The sequence below is a fragment of the Bos mutus genome, chromosome 16, assembly GCF_027580195.1.
Source record: "Bos mutus isolate GX-2022 chromosome 16, NWIPB_WYAK_1.1, whole genome shotgun sequence".
Classification (NCBI taxonomy): Eukaryota; Metazoa; Chordata; class Mammalia; order Artiodactyla; family Bovidae; genus Bos; species Bos mutus.
This window is the reverse complement of record NC_091632.1, coordinates 49,003,528-49,013,377: the sequence shown is the minus strand read 5'-3', so window position 1 is coordinate 49,013,377 and position 9,850 is coordinate 49,003,528.

Sequence of the window (9,850 nt, the reverse complement as noted above, 5' to 3'; positions counted from 1 at the left end):
GAGGAAAGGATTGGGAGTTTAGGATTAGCAGATGTAAACTATTACATAGAGGATGGATAATAAGATCCTAATGTATAGCGCAGGAAACTATATTCAATTTCCTGTGATAAACCATAAGTGAAAAACAATATTCAAAACGAGTACATCCATATGTGTATTACTTTGCTGTACACAAGAGATTGGCACAACACTGTAAATCAATTATATTTCAATGAAAAATTAAAATCTCCATTGTCCAAGAGAATGGTCAGAGGAAATAGGATGTTTGTTTCCACTTTCAAGCAGGTTATGGTCATCTAGAATTTTCCAGATCCTTAAACGTCCTCCTTAAAGGTCATCTTTATGTATAAGAAAGGAGCAAGATGATTTTTAGATTGAGGTGACAAATGGCAAGATTTAAGGATTTGTCCATTCCCTGCCAGAAGTAACACAGAGAAAAGTGAAAATATTTCCTCAGTACAATACATTCAGATTATTGTTTTTTATTATTAGGATTTCTGTCATTTGGTATAACGGACAGCATCTTTTCTCCAAAGAGGAGCAATATAAAATTGAACTTTTAAGTATTCTCCAAACTGTACAGTAGACTAAGTTAAAAAAAAATTAAGATGAATTGCAATAGTAAGTGCACCTCCTAGCTACAGTGTAGAATGTATGGTTGTAATAACCTAATGTTTCTTCTGCTGCAGGACTTTGGTCTTAAGCCAAACACTTGAAAAAGACAAAAAAAATATATAAAATAATCAACTGTTGAAAATCAAAGGAATTTTAGTCAGATCTTTAGTGAACATGGAATTACTTCCTAAGCTAAAGTGGACCTTTTAGGTTTCTGAATTCCTAGTCAAATGTTTTTCCCACTGACCCTCCTAAATATTTTAAATCTTTTTGCAAGTATTAGTACCATTGTTCATAATAGACAAAAAGCAGAAACAACCCAAATAGCCAACAAATGATGAGTGGACAAATTGAGTGTAGTATATCTATACCATGGAATATTTCAGCAATAAAAAGGAATGAAGTACTGATAAACACTACAACATAATGCACCTTGAAAATGTTACCGAATTGGTCATTCGTACCCATGCTGAGAGAGTAGATCATCAGTGCTAGCACCAAAAAAATAAAAGTAACTATGGGAAGTAATAGGTATTTAATTAAGTTGACTATTGTAATCATTTATATTTATAAATTATATATACTCACATTAGATACATTAAAATTGTATAACTAAACTATATATAATGAAGCTGAAAAAATAAAGTCCTCTTTTCTCTTCTCTTGGATGTGAGCCCCCTTGCACTATCAATGACTGTACAAGGAAGGAGAATTTAGGAAATATAAGAACAGAGTAGTTTAGGTAAAGCCTGGTACAAAAAAAAAGACATTTTCTGCTATCCAGGGCCTTTCATTTAGATGGACTCTAATGCTATTCAAAGTCTGAAAATGTTAAATGTCAATAAATGTATTTTAGTTATAGGGAGCAGAAATGTGTGTTTGAAATTAGTGACACATCAAAGACAAAGGGATTTTACAAATAGAGATCACTGTATATATGCATAGGGCCATGTGTTTTTCCTCTTGACTGGTTAATTTAGTACTAATTATAACTATAAATTTTGAATGCTCGTTCTGAAAAAAGATCCAAGAAATAGATAAAACTCCAGTTTTCTGTCTTTATTCATTACACATGCTATAGGAGAAAACTACACAATATGAAGAAGAGACAAAAGTAGAGTAACAGTCTCTTTCAATAAATAAAAACTTCGAAGGAATGCTTTGACTTAGAAAAGTCAGTATTTATTTAAGTAACTAAGAAGAGATTAAATAGGTGCCAAGAATTAAGAAGATATGACTAACATATGTTCTATAAAACTGATCAAAGAAATATATTTTATAGATAATATTCAGATTCTGCATAGAGTCACAATATTCTAAATCATGTCAACAAATAATTATTCATTACTTATATGGAAGACACTATTCTAATACTTGGAATATATCAATGAATTATACATGTATTATATGTTATAGTCAGAGTTCCACCTACCTCAGATCCTTGAAACCAGTTGCCAAAAAGAAAAGTGCAAACATCTCAGAGTCCTTTGCCTTACTTTCTTCTAATAAGTTCAGATCTCTGAGTTCCCAGCCCAGAAATTAGAATGTTATCATTTGAAAGGAAAGGAAAAAGAAGAGGTGAAATATTTGAGTATTTTTCTGAGTTTTGTACATATGCATTCCATTTTTAAGGCTCATTTATTTATAGAACACAGAAGCTTTATAATACTAATGTTTAACATACATGTATTTAAAATCAACACCTTAACATCTAGGTCTTTTGTAAATTTTAAAAACTATTTTATAATATAGGGAATACTTGTTTTAGGAACTCAAAAACTCATTGCCTTCATAGAGCTCACATTCTAATAGGGAGAAAAGACAATAAATAACAAATATACTAAATAAGTAAATCATATTTGTGTTAGAAAGTGAAAAATGATATATAAAGCATAAAGCAAAAAAGAGAATTATAAGTGTGGGGCTAGGTTGTAGTAATAGGTTGGCTATTTCAAAAGATGTATTCAAGTTAAGCCTTAATGAAGTGACATTTGATGCTTTTAATATAATTATACACATATTTGATGTATAATATCTATGAATTATATATGTATGTTACATATCAGATATCTGATATAGTTATAATAAAAATAGAGCAACTGCCAAAATAAATCAAGACATTATTTCTGTAAAGGACTATTAGGGTGTGTCAAACTAAAGGCTGGAGGGCCTGAGTTTGCTTATGACTCTTAGCATCAGGACAATCCCATTTTCAGGTTGTATGCCAGCAATAAGTACGTTCCTTAAACACAAAAGTTACTTACACTATAATTATTTTTGTTTGTTCGGCAGATTTGTTGGGCACTTGTTTCACGTGTTCACCCCTTCTGAGTATATGCGCAGCCCCCAGTAGGCAGAAGTCTCAAGGAACCTCCTGCTGTGAGGCTCCAGCTTACTCAGTGTGTGATTTATTTTTGTTGTTTTAGTTGCTCAGTGGTGTCCAATTCTTTTGTGACCCCATGGACTGTAGCCCACAAGGCTCCTCTGTCATGGAATTCTCCAGGCAAGAATACTGGAGTGGGTTGCCATTTCCTTCTCCAGGGCATCTTCCTAAGCCAGGGATCAAACCCACATCTCCTGCAATGGCAGGCAGATTCTTTACCACTAAGCCACCTAGGAGGCCCAAAAAACTATATTCCAATAAGTTTTTTTTTTAAAGAAATCGTATATGTTCCTCAAGAAAAACCTATTGTCCTGGCATTTATCTTTAAAATAATTTCTTTGGTGGGATTTTTAGTAGGAGTAGTCAGTGAGGAAAGGGACAAGTCAAGGTATAAACAGGTTCTTTATGGCTGTTCAGATTTTCTTGAGAATAACAATGTTTTAAAACTATAAAACAATGACTCAATTCTTCCAGCTTTTTCTCTTCACCTATACCTGGTGTAGGTTTCTCTTCACCTATACCTGCTATAACCCTTACGGCAGAAAGTGAAGAGGAACTAAAAAGCCTCTTGATGAAAGTGAAAGAGGAGAGTGAAAAAGTTGGCTTAAAGCTCAACATTCAGAAAACGAAGATCATGGCATCCGGTCCCATCAAATCATGGCAAATAGATGGGGAAACAGTGGAAACAGTGTCAGACTTTATTTTTTTGGGCTCCAAAATCACTGCAGATGGTGATTGCAGCCATGAAATTAAAAGACGCTTACTCCTTGGAAGGAAAGTTATGACCAACCTAGATAGCATATTCAAAAGCAGAGACATTAGTTTGCCAACAAAGGTCTGTCTAGTCAAGGCTATGGTTTTTCCAGTGGTCACGTATGGATGTGAGAGTTGGACTGTGAAGAAGGCTGAGTGCCGAAGAATTGATGCTTTTGAACTGTGGTGTTGGAGAAGACTCTTGAGAGACCCTTGGACTGCAAAGAGATCCAACCAGTCCATCCTAAAGGAGATCGGTCCTGGGTGTTCATTGGAAGGACTGATGCTGAAGCTGAAACTCCAGTACTTTGGCCACCTCATGCGAAGAGTTGACTTGTTGGAAAAGACCCTGATGCTGGGAGGGATTGGGGGGCAGGAGAAGGGGACGACCGAGGATGAGATGGCTGGATGGCATCACTGACTCGAAGGACGTGAGGTTGAGTGAACTCTGGGAGTTGGTGATGGACAGGGAGGCCTGGCATGCTGCGATTCATGGGGTCACAAAAAGTCGGACACGACTGAGCAACTGAACTGAACTGATACCTGGTGAATGTCTCCTGCTTTAAAGTGACAACCTAATAGCAATGTAGGCTATCTCTATTTCTTCTCTGGGATTGGCAATATTGTTAAAGCTCATTATAAAACTTGGATGTGCAAAAGTACCTTTGCCATTAACTGGGAATGAACTCATCTTGTTTTCTGAATAGATGCAAATAGTAAATGACTCCCAAGAACATACATAGCCACACCTAGAGGTTCATGTCAGCAAGCAAATGTAAATCAGATCATACCCCTCTCTGACTTTCCAGTGCTATTAGAATAATATTCAAATTCTTTACCTTACTTCCCAGGTTCTGAATAATTGGGCCCCTTCTTACTCCTATAACCTCATCCCCTACCACTTTGCTGCTCATTCATGATACACCAAGCTCCCTGTTCATCTCTCTGTTCCTCAAACATGGGAACCTCTTTTCCATTTTTGCTGTTTCCTCTGCCTGGAATGCTCTTCCTCGCATATTTGCATTGCTAACTCCTTTTCATCATTTATGTAAGAGTGGACATCCTTGCCTTGTTCTTGATTTTAGGGGGAAAAGTGTCCCAATTTCTCACCATTTTGTATGATGTTAAGTGTAGCTTTTCTATAAATGTTCTTTATCAAGTTGAGGGAATTCCCCTCTATTCTTAGTTTACTGAAAATTTTTATTTTAGTTTTGTGTTTAAACATGAATGGCTGTTGGATTTTTCACTTTCCATTAGAGTTCTTAACATAGTGACCATAGTTAAAGGCCCAGTCTGCTAACTCCAGTTAGCAGTTAACGCTCTCAAGCTGGGCCTAGTCCTGTTGCTTTGTTTTTTCAAACTGTGCTTTTTCTTGCCTTTTATCATGACTTGTTGAAAACTAGACATGATATATCAGCTAATAGGGACTGAGGTAAATAGGCTTTTAGTGTGAGATTTTATGTCAATATGACTAGAATATAACTGGGCTGTGTGTAGTGTTTCTGGTAGCTACAGGTGCCGTGAGATTCAAATTCCTCTAGTGTCCTTTTTCTCTCTAGTTTTTGGGCTAAGAACTCCTCAAAGGCACTCTGTGTCTTCTGTATCCTTCAGTTGTAATTCACTGTTGTTATTATTCCAGTTGAAATTCACTGGGATTTCCAGGGAGCACTCTGTCCAAGTGCTCAATCTGTAAATACTGTTCTTGAGCTCAAGATCTACTTCCGTCAACACTCCCAGAACGTGGCAGATAGGTCCTCCCAAGATTTTTGGCATCCTGCAAGGAATGATGGTCAAGTCATGCCATTTGTTAAGAGTAAGAAGTTGGTGGTGGTATGGGCAGAAGATGAACTGTATCAAACAGATGAATAAGTTTAGAGGTTTTCAGTAAGTATTAGTTGGGTAGGACTGAGCACAGCAAAGCAGCATACTGATTACCAAACACATTTGAAATGTCCGGCAGCCCACCCACCCCCTTAGCAGTCCTTCACCTGGGTTTCCCTCACGCGGGGGTTTGGGGTTGTGGTTTTCAGAGGAGGACTTTCAGAAAACTGTCAAGTGCGGCACACAGCCTGGTCTTTCCAAAGCCCTACCTCCCTCTCCCACGGTGGCAGCGGCGTTGGAGCACCGTTTCTAAAAGAGAGTGCGAAAACTTGGCATGAGGCGCAGCCCACGGGCAGGCGGCAGGCTGTAAAGGGCAGGCGCTCAGGGCTCAGTAAGAGAGAGCAAGAAAGTGCGCAGGCTCCGCCCGCCGCAGGCCAGCCTCCAGTCTAGAGCTGGAGGGGTGAGGAGCGCGGGGGGGCCATGTGGAGGAGGAGCTGAGAAATCCCTTCTTGGATTTTCTGCAACTTTGTTTTACCCTATCCTGGCAACTAGTACCGCGGTGCTCCTACCCCACAGTCACTCAGCCAGCCATTCCAACAGAGCCCCTGGGCCCACCCACCCTACAGCGGCTGTGCCCTGCCTGGCATCCTTTCACCCTGGAAGTCAGGCTTTTGAGTCAGGACTCCATCTTCCCATCCCCTCATTCTTCCCCCTGGGGTCTTATCCTTACAGACCCGCTGGCATGCAGGGGTGGAAATGACGGTTAGTTTGCAGTGTAGGGTGGGAATCAGAATCCTATCCCGAATAATTACAATACTGTGATGGTTTCCACCATACAGCAACATGGATCAGCAAAGTTTAGGGGCAACTTTAATAAAATCTTATTAAAGTGAAAAAAAAAAAAACTTTCCTGGCTTCTCCACTTCAAAGACATGTGACCTTGGGTAGGTTATTTACACTTTCTAAGCTACCATTCCAGAATGTTCATAACCACAAGTCAGTCTTGTTTTTTCCCCGCTGCTGTGGATCATAAAAGCCTTCCTCACGGACTAGGCCTTCCTAGTGGACCCAAAATAGCAGTCCACCTAGCAATTTTAGTATCTTCCCAGAAATTTTAGGTAGTATCTTCCACTGCTGCCAGATTAAATTTCTAAAGACAAGCTTAATCATTACTCCCTGATTCTTTCTGCAAGTAATGAACATTAGAAAATGGCCCCCTGTCCTGCTCTCTATATTCCTTGCTGATTGTGCACCCGCACTTTCTGACTTTCATACCTTTACTTATGCCTCTTTCTCCACTATAGTCCGTTCCTCTTTCTAAATTTCCTTTAAGATTCTGACCATGCTGCATGATTAACTTTTCAAATGCCACCTCCTTCAGGAAGTCATACATTATTTCCCCAGTGGACTTGTAGTTTTTGAGATCCAAGCCTCTTTAAATCATTATGATACCTGACACACTAACTTGTGTTGCAGTTGGGGCTCTCTGTTATGCTTGCTATCAATACTTATCTTTTCTTATCACACATTTTAAGTTCTTTGATATCCGAAGTCATGACGGTTTTGTTGTATCCGGAGAACTTTCTAAAATATAAATTAAAAATAAGAGGGAGTGTTTCTAAATAACAATTTTACCTCAAATTATACTTTCTTATTTCAAATGAAATAGATTACATATTTATAACTTGCTATGTAAACACATGAATTTAAAAAGCAGTACCATTTAAAACCTAACAGCTTTAATAGTATCTCACAAAATATATTCCAGAATTTTTCTTACAAAATTTTGTATTACTAGAAATTATTTTAATAACCTGCAATTCAATAACATTTGGTAATAACAGAAATCAAATAGGGCATCTAAAGCCCTTAGAACATTATTCAGCACAGTCATAAATAGTAAACACTATCTAATTATGAGCTATCATTATTGTTGATATAATTCATCTAGTTAAATGTTGTTGTTGTTCAGTCCCTCGGTTGTATCTGACCTTTTGTAACTCCATGGACTGCCCCACACCAGGCTTCCCTGTTCTTTACCATCTCCCAGAGTGTGTTCAAACTCATGTCCATTGAGTCAGTTATACCATCCAACCATCTCGTCCTCTGTTGTCCCCTTCTCCTCCTGCCTTCAATCTTTCCCAGCATCAGGGTCTTTTCTAATGAGTTGGCTCTTTGCATCAGGTGGCCAAAGTATTGGACATTTAGCTTCAGCATCAGTCCTTCTAATGAATATTCAGAATGATTTCCTTTAGGATTGACTGGTTTGATCTCCTTGCATTCCAAGGGACTCAAAGTCTTCTCCAAGACCACAGTTCAAAACCATCAATTCTTTGGCACTCAGCCTTCTTTATGGTACAACTCTCACATTCATACATGATTACTGGAAAAACCATAGGTTTGACTAGACAGACTTTTGTCAGCAAAGTAATGTCTCTGCTTTTTAATATGCTGTCTGTCATAACTTTTCTTCCAAGGAGAAAGTGTCTTTTAATTTTGTAGCTGCAGTCACCATCTGTGGTGTTTTTGGAGTCCACGAAAATAAGTCTGTCACTGTTTCCCCATCTATTTCCCATGAAGTGATGGGACCAGATGCCATGATCTTAGTTTTCTGAATGTTGAGTTTTAAGCCAACTTTTCCACTCTCCTCTCTTACTTTCACCAAGAGGCTCTTTAGTTCCCCTTCACTTTCTGCCATAAGGGTGGTGCATCTGCATATGTGAGGTTATTGATATTTCTCCTGGCAATCTTGATTCCAGCTTGTGCTTCATCCAGCCCTGCGTTTCTCATGATGTACTCTGCATATAATTTAAATAAGCAGGATGACAATATAAAGCCTTGACATACTCCTTTCCCAATGTGGAACCAGTCCATTGTTCCATGTCTGGTTCTAACTGTTGCTTCTTGACCTGCATACAGGTTTCGCAGGAGGCAGGTAAGGTGGTCTAGTATTCCCATCTCTTTAAGAATGGCTTTAGTGTAGACAATGAAGCAGGAGTATATGTTTATCTAGAATTCTCTTGCTTTTTCTATGATCCAACAGATGTTGGCAATTTAATCTCTGGTTCCTCTGCCTTTTCTAATTCCAGCTTGAACATCTGGAAGTTCTCAGTTGATGTACTGTTGAAGCCTGGCTTGGAGAATTTTGAGCATTACTTTGCTAGCATGCGAAATGAGTGCAATTGTGTGGTAGTTTAAGCATTCTTTGGCATTGCCTTTCTTTGGGATTGGAATGAAAACTGATTACAATGATATGGAATTCCAGCTGAGCTATTTCAAATCCTAAAAGATGATCTGTTAAAGTGATACACTAAATACGCCAGCAAATACAGAAAAGTCAGTAGTGGCTCCAGGTCTGGAAAAGATGAGTTTTCCAGTCCCAAAGAAGGGCAATGTCAAAGTAATTAAATAAAACTTGACCAAAAAATGAGAGTGTTTAAAAGCCTCCTATCATTTTTATTTTGAAACATTCCAAAAGAACTTTCATTTGAGAGTACAATTTTGAGATTGATTGTTGTTCAGCCACTAGGTCGTGTCTGACACTTTGTGTCCCCATGGACTGCAGCACATCAGACTGCCCTGTCTACCATCTCCTGGAGCTTGCTCAAACTAATGTCAGTTGAGTCGGTGATGCCCTCCAACCACTTCATCCTCTGTTACTCCCTTCTCCTGCCCTCAATCTTTCCCAGCATCAGAGTCTTTTCCAATGGTCGGCTCATTTGAGACTGACAGCTAAAACTGTTAATAGAGAATGAGGGGGAAGGGAACTGATTTCTCACGTGACAGGTGCTTTCACAAATGTTCTTTCATTTCTTCACGACGGTCTCATGAGGTAAGTATCATCCCCACTTACTGATAAGGAAACTGAAGCTCAGGACTTCCATGGTGGTCCAGTGGCTAAGGCTCCACGCTCTCAATGAAGGGGGGCCCAGGTTCAACCCCTGATCAGGGAACTAGATCTCACATGCCACAACTAAGAATTGGCATACTGATCCCATATGATGCAACTCAAGTTCCTGCATGCCAGAACAAAGACCAGACACAGCCAAGTGAGTAAAAAGAAATATTAAAAAAAAAAGAAACTGAAGCTCCAGAGTAACTTCCCTAATGAATCAGAGCTTTGAATGGCAAACTCAGCATTCTGAAGCCCCTTCTATCAGCATTACTTAATGAAAAAAGTAGAATTAGTACTACCACAGGATGCTTTTTCCAGAATCAAGAGATGATGTTCACAAATCCCTTTCCAAACTAAAACATGTTATATAAATGTAAAGTACT